Source organism: Scyliorhinus canicula, chromosome 16 (genome assembly GCF_902713615.1).
Source record: "Scyliorhinus canicula chromosome 16, sScyCan1.1, whole genome shotgun sequence".
Lineage (NCBI taxonomy): Eukaryota > Metazoa > Chordata > Chondrichthyes > Carcharhiniformes > Scyliorhinidae > Scyliorhinus > Scyliorhinus canicula.
The window spans coordinates 47,986,829-47,995,941 of record NC_052161.1 but is presented as its reverse complement, the minus strand read 5'-3'; the positions used below and the strand labels follow the sequence as shown (position 1 = coordinate 47,995,941).

The 9,113-nt window shown below is 40.7% G+C and overlaps 1 protein-coding gene across 1 annotated transcript in view; it reads right to left on the bottom strand.

The window, feature by feature from the left end:
- Positions 1-5,510: 5,510 nt before the first annotated feature.
- The window catches only part of pwwp2b (PWWP domain containing 2B), a 102,628-nt gene continuing 99,025 nt past the window's right edge, over positions 5,511-9,113 (bottom strand). The window contains exon 3 of the transcript XR_005463714.1: positions 5,511-9,016. The gene's annotated coding sequence lies outside the window, so the exon portion shown is untranslated. The remainder of the gene's footprint in view (positions 9,017-9,113) is intronic.

Below are 9,113 nucleotides of genomic sequence, written 5' to 3'. Positions count from 1 at the left end.
CCAGAGCCGGGATCAAACCTGGGACTTCGGCGCCGTGAGGCAGCAGTGCTACTCACTGCGCCACCGTGCTGCCCTCATCCATATCTTTTTGAGAGGGAATAACTCCATATTTTCCTCATGCTTTTGGGTGGAAAAAGTGCTAAATTCACTCCCAAGTTGCCTAGCTCCAATTTTATTATGCACCCCTGTTTTGGTTTCAAGAGACCATCCACCTTCAGTTTTACTGAGCAGAAGGACCATCCCACTCAGCTGAACAAAACATTGCATCATGAATCCAACCATTGACATAGTCACGAGAAATTATCAATCATTCTTTTGTGCCTGCCAGTGCAGGACTACACCATATATGTAAGTGTATGGGGATCGTGTAACTATATACACTACTGAACTCAGTACACGTGTTTAGATGCATCACCTATTTGCATACTGCTCTGCTGGAGTACTTCATCAGTTCTATCACAGGATTGAACACAGAAATCGGTCACAGTTCTTTCTAACAAGCCAATAAAAGGCAAATTTCACACTAGTTACAGGTCTTTTGACATGTGCTCTCATGCAAGTGTTACACACTGCAAAGTTCCAGCATACCGCATCACTAAAACTGAAATATACGGACAGCATTATGGCCAGAATTCTGGTTAAGTTTTCACTGTAGCTTTGAACCTAAACGTTGTTTGTGGATGGCGTTACAAAGCAGACACTCATCTAAATCTATACATTGAGCTTTTTCAACTAACTATCTGATAATGAGCCCGAGTCAGTAGTTAGTTGTGTTATGTGGGCAGCACGGTAGCATAGTGGATAGCGCAATCGCTTCACAGCTCCAGGGTCCCAGGTTCGATTCCCGGCTTGGGTCACTGTCTGTGCGGAGTCTGCACATCCTCCCAGTGTGTGCGTGGGTTTCCTCCGGGTGCTCTGGTTTCCTCCCACAGTCCAAAGATGTGCAGGTTAGGTGGATTGGCCATGCTAAATTGCCCTTAGTGTCCAAAATTGCCCTTAGTGTTGGGTGGAGTTACTGGGTTATGGGGATAGGGTGGAGGTGTTAACCTTGGGTAGGGTGCTCTTTCCAGGAGCCGGTGCAGACTCGATGGGCCGAATGGCCTCCTTCTGCACTGTAAATTCTATGTAGTCAATTTTTTAAACTGTTTTAAGTTTACTGGATTTGGACAGAATTGATGCCAAATATTTTACATGCAAGTCAGAACAAATTTAATGCCCTTGATGGGTCTTTCATTGTTGGTATAAATCACCCAAATCTTTTTGTGTGGCATTTTCTATGAGGTCACCTTATTGGCAACAGCTATTGTAGACATGACCTATGGGTGGCATATTTCACAAAACATGAAACAAAGTACTGGGTTGTATCACCTGCTAGACTGGCTGCCTTTGCAGATTATACCCACCTTCTTTTCAAACACAACTAGGGTTGGGTAACCAATTCCATATTAGAGGTAATTGTGTAACCGCATACAAAGTTACTAAGTTGAACTGAGCTTGGTGATTATCTTATAGCCAGTTAAGTTTCTACCCTCCAGGTCCACCTCATGCATTTGTGTCATAATTAGCATTGATTGTGGAATTGTGCAATACAGTATACAAGTTCAGGCTTTTACAAGTTTTGATTTTGGTCAGTTAAGACTTTATTTAAATCTTTTTCCCGACAAATGAGTTACACTTTTTAAAAAAATTTAGAGTACCCAATTCACTTTTTTCCAATTAAGGGGGCAATTTAGCATGGCCAATCCACCTACCCTGCACATCTTTGGGTTGTGGGGGTGAAACCCACGCAGACACAGGGAGAATGTGCAAACTCCACACGGACAGTGACCCAGGGCCGGGATTGAACCTGGGACCTCAGCGCCGTGAGGCAGCAGGGCTAACCCACTGCGCCACCGTGTTGCCCACAAATGAGTTACACTTGCATAACCATGCTCTTCACGCCTTTGTCCGCAATGCACATCTGCATTCCAGGCCAGAATAATCTAAGGAACACCTTTGGCCGGCTTTTGGAGATTAACTATTTCTGGAATTTAGACAAAAGTAGTATTGGGTTAGGCTGACACAATGCATGATTACCTGCCAAAACACTCAACTCTTTAACCCCCTAAGCTAACTAGACAGCTGAGGATTCATTCCTTCGCTTTTGAACCCATTTATCAGATCATGATTTGTACATTGAAAACAGATGTTTGCCATCTCCGAGGTTAAAACTATGATTTAATGTTCATTTTACCAGTCTCAAAAAATTAACCAATAAATTAAAAGCAAAATACTGATTTTGGAAATCTGAAATAAAAACAAAAACCACGAGAGAATCTCAGCAGGTCCCGGAAGCATCTGTGGAGAAACATTTGGCGTCTACAGAGTTTATCAGCGTGGCCAATCCACCTATCCTGCATCTTTGGGTTGTGGGGGTGACACTGAAGAAAAAAAAAAATGGGAGAATGTACAAACTCCACATGGACAGTAGTCCAGAGCCGGGATCGAACCTGGGACCTCGGCGCTGTGATGCAGCAGTGCTAACCGATGTGCCATTGTGCTGTTCTAGTCTGCAGAATTAACAGAGTCTGGACTTCAAAGAATCTTCTTTCTAAAGAGTCATACAGACAAAATGGTTGTCTCCACAGATACTGCCAGCCTGCTGAGTTATTCTGGCACTTTATTTTTATCTCAATAAATTATCATTCCTTAAAACATGTATTGAAGGTCACAGAATATTTTTCAAGGAAAAAAAGATTGACATAATTTGGCGCTTTCAAACATCAAGCAAATCAAAAAGGCTATTATATGAACAAATTTTCAATTCCTCCGAGATTAAAAAAAACAAGTACAACAGCCTCATCCTGTTGAATGTTGATAAGTCAGACCCCTCACTGATTTCCGATTCAGAAGAGAGGAGGCTGAACATAAAACAAGGTGACTGGATTTATACAGAAGCAATCCAAATCATGCTCAGTTGCAACAGATTGCTTTTTTGGGTGGACAATACTAGTCCCATAATCTGATCACATGCCAGATACAGTAACACTCTGGCGACATATCCTGACAATAGTGTTTTTCCAAAATCTTTTCCCCTGGGACCCACTTTTGCCAACTGGCTGACCTACTGGACCCACGCTGGCCGACCATTGCAATACGCATGTTCGCTTACTGTTAATGTGAAAGGGGAGCCTGCTATTTCCTGCCATTGGTTCTCAGCTAGTTCCTTTGGGCAGGTTTGTGAAAACGGAAAACCCAGCCTCACATATGTTGGTTGGCATGAAGGGAAATAGCAGCAAAATGCTCATTTTACTCAGTACTGGATACTTCTGGGAAATGCTACTCCAGAATGCTGGCAGCCTCATGGACTTTTGGCGTGTTTTTAAAGTACTGTCTTTTAATTTGGAAAACTGACTCTGGGGTCATAACCTCAAAAGAAAGAACTTTTGATGCATACTTCACTTTCAAAATCTAAAATTTCTCCTCTCATTCGCTCGTACTTCTGAAATGAAATGAAAATCGCTTATTGTCACGAGTAGGCTTCAAATGAAGTTACTGTGAAAAGCCCCTAGTCACCACATTCCGGCACCTGTTCGGGGAGGCTGTTACGGGAATCGAACCGTGCTGCTGGCCTGCTTTCAAAGCCAGCGATTTAGACCTGTGCTAAACAGCCCCTATATTCTCTGCCTACAATGAACATGGGCTTTGCATCCTTATTTACATTGGCACAATTGATAAAGCCATACCTCAAGAAATCATCTTTACACTGCTTTGTTCCGATTTAAATGTTTTTTTTGTAGGCTGTTCACCAGATGCCCTGGAGCATTGTACAGACCTAACACTAGCATTGCTCTGTCCTGCCATGGACTCTCCTCAGCAGCTCTCCAAAAGATTTAGATGTGAGATCCTGGCCAGCGTGTACACTGCCTCGTGTCTCTGGCCATCTCTTCATTGGAACAAAGTGATCCATCTTCAGAAGTCCTCTTGCCTCGCTTGCTAGCATCTAGAAAATGGAATAAACTCACCTCTGATTTTGCACCAAACATATATGTACGTACAGGGCATGCAGACCTGCTCACTGTTGCCATCTATGGTCAGAGAACTGCACACCACCTTATTTTATCATCGTTTTATAGCTGGGAGCAACTGCCACTGTCAATTTAAAATACTGGTAGGAGCTGTTGGGCACTTCTCCCCCAATTAGGACCACTGTGACCGATCACTCCTAGACCTTCCTGACATTTACCCGCGACCCATCGGCGGGTTGCGACCTGTACTTTGTAATATCCTGATTTAGGATAAAATAGTGGAAATCAGCATTTGTTTTTGTAGTCTCAGGGGTGGATAAGTCACCAAAATAGTCTCCATTTGTGAAATGTTTTTGATTCAAACACCTGCAATTTTATTCAAATATCACTCTTATAGAATAGATAAAAGAACATCGGAGATAGATGGCAGGTTATTTTGGAGCGGTGGCGGCGGCGTAGTGGTATTGTCACTGGACTAGCAATCCAGATACCCAGAGTACTGCTCTCGGGTCCAAGGTTCAAATACCATCACTGCAGATGGTGAAATTTGAATTCAATAAAAAAAATCATGACAACCATGGAGCCATTGTCGATTGTCATAAAAGCCTATCTGGTTCACCAATGTCCTTTAGGGAAGGACATCTGCTGTCCTTACTGTGGTGAATCACAGTAGCGTAATTCACTGTATTACACATGTTGTACTATGTCTTTAAGCTCGGCACATGAGCAGTTGCGCTGCTCTGCCACTAGGGGGAGATGCTCTGGGAGTGTACAGGAGTTTGTACTGGGCTCCACCCTTGGCTCCTCCCCCTAACCAGAAGTATAAAGGTTGATGCTGAGAGCCTGCCTGCCAGTTCATCTGGAGTTCATCTTGTCACAGGCAGGCTCTGTTGTAAGACAATTAAAACCACTGTTCACTTCTAACCACGTGTCGCGTGAATTGATGGTCTCATCACTTACCTAGTCTGGTCTATATATGACTCCAGAGCCACAGCAATGTGGTTGACTCTCAACTGCCCTTCTAGGGCAATTAGGGATGAGCAATAAATGCTGGCAGTCTACGACACATCCCATGAACAAAGTTTTAAAAAAGTTAACTGATTGCTTTCTGGTCACTACTACAAGCCCCATCAGACTATGCAGAGAACACAAATGGACAAAAAGTCAAACAATGCACCTGCATTTAATTTCCACCCAAATCTTTATCAGAACCAGTTAAAAAGGATAATGTTTGTCAATGTCCTTTCCGACCCTTCATTTTATTCAATGAGCAGCAACACTTGCAGCAAAAGCATAGCTCCTTGAGTATTTAACAAATCAAGCTGGTATACAAAACTTCATTATTTCCTATTGGCTAAAATTCCTGAAGCAAGCATTGCAGAATCAGAAAAACCATGATCAAGCACCCTAACCAATTAAATCACTGAAATGGAAGATGCAAAAAACTTTACAATGTTTCAAACATGCTTTGCTGCAGCTATAATAATTCTAGTGAAATGCAAAGAGTTTCAATTGACTTTATTGCTGATTAGCTTTTAAAAACCTTGTTGCTATTCCCAATATATCAGCAGTTTGTACAGTGGAAGTGCACTAGTAAATACATAATGTCAATCTGTTGTAAAGCAAGTCATACAAAGACCGAATACAATTCACTAGCATTTACAAGTACAGCATTTTAAAATTAACTGATACAATCACTTAAAATTTAAAAAGAAATCCTGTAGTTATATAAACTATTGCCATTCACTGCAGTTTACAACCCAGGAAATCAAATCCAATTTAGGTTGACATTTTCAGTGCAGGTGCATTGAAGTTCTATGCTGTCCCTTACATGCCACAGCTAGTTAATGATTCCAGGAAGCCTTTTAATACCTGCATCTTACGGAAATCCAGTTGGTTTGGTCATGCTATCAAAGTGGGGGAGTTGAGATTTTGTCTAGAAACATTGAGAGCCACATAGAAAAACAATTAAGTCCCGCAGTAGCCTTTGACAATCTGGATGTCACAATATATTTTAACACACATTGAAGAGCTCCACTGTAAATAAATAAGTCAATAAGCACGACAGAGCTGTATTTCAATTCAATTCCCCTTACAAATATGTTCTTCCCTTTTCTATAAAGAAAATTAAATTAACCTTTGACAGCAGATTGGTAATACGAATCTAGAATTTGTTGTTTACAACATGGAAGTCTTATGGCTTCACAGATGCACACTGGATGTCTCTTGTCTCCACATTACTGAAAACAAAGACATGTAGTTGGTAGCAGTCAGTGGCTAATTGTCCCTGTATAAAGTAGGAAGGCACCCATCATCTGTCACGTCTGTAAACAATTAGGTAAATTGAATAATGAAAGCTATTGTACATGCAGCTTTAATTCCCCCCTCAAAAAAAAGCTCAGTTGCTGTACTAGTATAAAAGAGATTGGAAGAGTTATCCACCAAGAAAGCAGCTGTCCTGTTTTGCTGCCAAAATCAAATTGCACAAAAAAATGATTTTACCAGAAGTATGAACATGCAGAGCTTTTTGAAGCTGGTGTTATAAATGGGGTAAAGAGACAAGTCAAGTTGTTGCACTTGATACAACACGAGATATTTAATATTCCTTCTCAGAAGGTACAGCAAATAATCAGACGAAAAGCAAAAGGACAGGAAAGATTGTACAAAACAAGCGATATAATGTGAAGATCAGCAAGTTTGAACTACACTGATCATTTGGGGCTCCTTGCATACCGATTTTGCAACAAAATGGATGGCATACTGAGGTACATCTGAGAAACCAGAGACTCCTGACTAAAAGATTCTTTCAGCATTTCCTCAGTAACAGAGATTGAAAAACTATTGAATTATCCCAGTTCGGAAAAGTGAGATTATAACTACGTTCTAAATGATCATAATGAAAAGATGAAGCCTTCAGGTGGGCAGAAGTCTTATCTAGAATGTTCCTTATGCAATGATACTCAGCTCCAGCAAAATCATGCTACTATAGCTGCTGATCCACTTGCTCCACACAGATCATCTACATTCCATGTAAAAGCCCACTTCTTAATATTTTACATCCCATTTCTCGGATTCTCCTCATCCCTCTGATTTGAAGCAATTACACAGCAACCTCCAAAACCTTGTTTCCTTCTTTACTTGCGCTGGTCATCGGAAGAGAGCATTTCAGCTGAGCCCCATTCAGTCCTTGTTTGACGTCTGCACCCAACTATTTTGCAGCAGGATCAAATTTTCACCACTCCTCACCAAAGTTGCCAAGTCCAACTGCATAGTTCCAAACACTACACCTGCCCAAAAGTTTGACAGAATATATTGGAGGTTCATTTGCCAACTGACATATTGTGGAAGTGCTCTAAAGAGCAGTTCCAAAGCATTAAATGAAGCAAAAAGACACCATGTACAGGTATTGCTTTTTCAGACATTTAATTTTTATTTATTTTTTATTAAGAGTACCCAATTATTTTTTTTCCCCAATTAAGGGGCAATATAGCGTGGCCAATCCATTTAACCTGCACATCTTTAGGTTGTGGGGGTGAAACCCATGCAGACATGGGGAGAATGTGCAAACTCCACACGGACAGTGACCCAGGGCCAGGATTTGAACCCGGGTCCTCAGCGCCATAGGCAGCAGTGCTAACCACTGTGCCACATGCTGCCCTTTCAGACATAAGATGGGATAATTCACAGCTTAATTAAAAGGACTCGGGCTCAATCATAGTGAGGTTCATTGTACACGACTTAAAACACACATACTAGAGACACACTTACCATTCAAAAGACAAAAGAATGCACTCCACAAAGCTGTTACCCTTTCAACAAGTCAGATATTATTATGCAACAAGTCAGATATTATTATGCAAACAATATTTATATGGCCTGATTTGCTTCAAAATACACTTTCCTCAAACAATTTTGGTTTATTTCTATGGAAGCACTTCAGTTTTTGGTAAACTTCATGCACGTTGTGGTATAGGAGTAACAATTTAACAGTGGAAAAATGAAGCAGCTCTACTGATTTACAGTACAGTAGCCTAGACTTCACTTCCCTCCTCCAACACAATCTAGTTATGCAGCATCCAGTGCTGTTGAAGTACATCTGAACTTAATATCATGGTTTGCTCAGTTACTTCAACATCATTGTGCGCAACATTCCTTAAAGCAAGTCATGACCTTCTGTTGCTACAGTGAAAGATGATGCAATTAGTGATACAAGATAATGCGATCTATGATATTGCTTTATGGCAAATAAAGGACCATATGGCAAATGAAGGGGCCAACATTCAATGTTCCTCCAAGCAATTTGGATCTAACTTTACCCTCTAAATTCACAATATTACACTTTCATGATTTATTATACCATGAACGGCTTTAAATGCATTATTTCAGCATTACCTGTGCATTTGGGGGGGGGGGGGGGGTTATATGTCCACTGAGCAAGACTGTAGAAGAGATAACATTAGCATTTTGCAAGCTTTGCATTTAATGTACTTTGATAACGATAAGCTGCTAAATGTCAATGAAGTTGCAAAAAACACCCAGTATGCCTTGCAATCATGGAGACAAATGGGCGTATGCATGTAAAGACATCTTATACTCACTGTATTAAAACTACTGCACTAGATCATTAAAAAAATTATTTGAATCAAAATAAAGGAGGCTTTAGTCTTTATCCATTATTCACCCTGGAAAATTGTTTTTTTGCAGTAATTTTATTCAATGGAGACAAGTTTTAGACAATGAAAACAGTGACTTAAGTAGATACATCCCAAATCATACTATTCACTGTTCACCCAAGAATTAGGTGATATCACAGTCATTAACAGTCCAAAAATAAAGTCCGACTTCCTTCTGCCCGATCCTTTCTCTTGCGTGTTACAGCTCAAGCTCAGTTCTTCAGAATAACCTGGCAGGATTCAACAGCCATCTAATTGCCATACAGAGTATCAATTGAAGCTCAGAGCCAGTTAAAAGTAGGAAGGATATCCATTCATCTTTCCCCTCATCTTCAGCTATCATAAAAAAGAAAGAAAAATTACTACATCATAGGCTGATTAAAGTTGCAATAACAAGTACCTGCAGAGAAACACATTTCAGTTACTGAATATT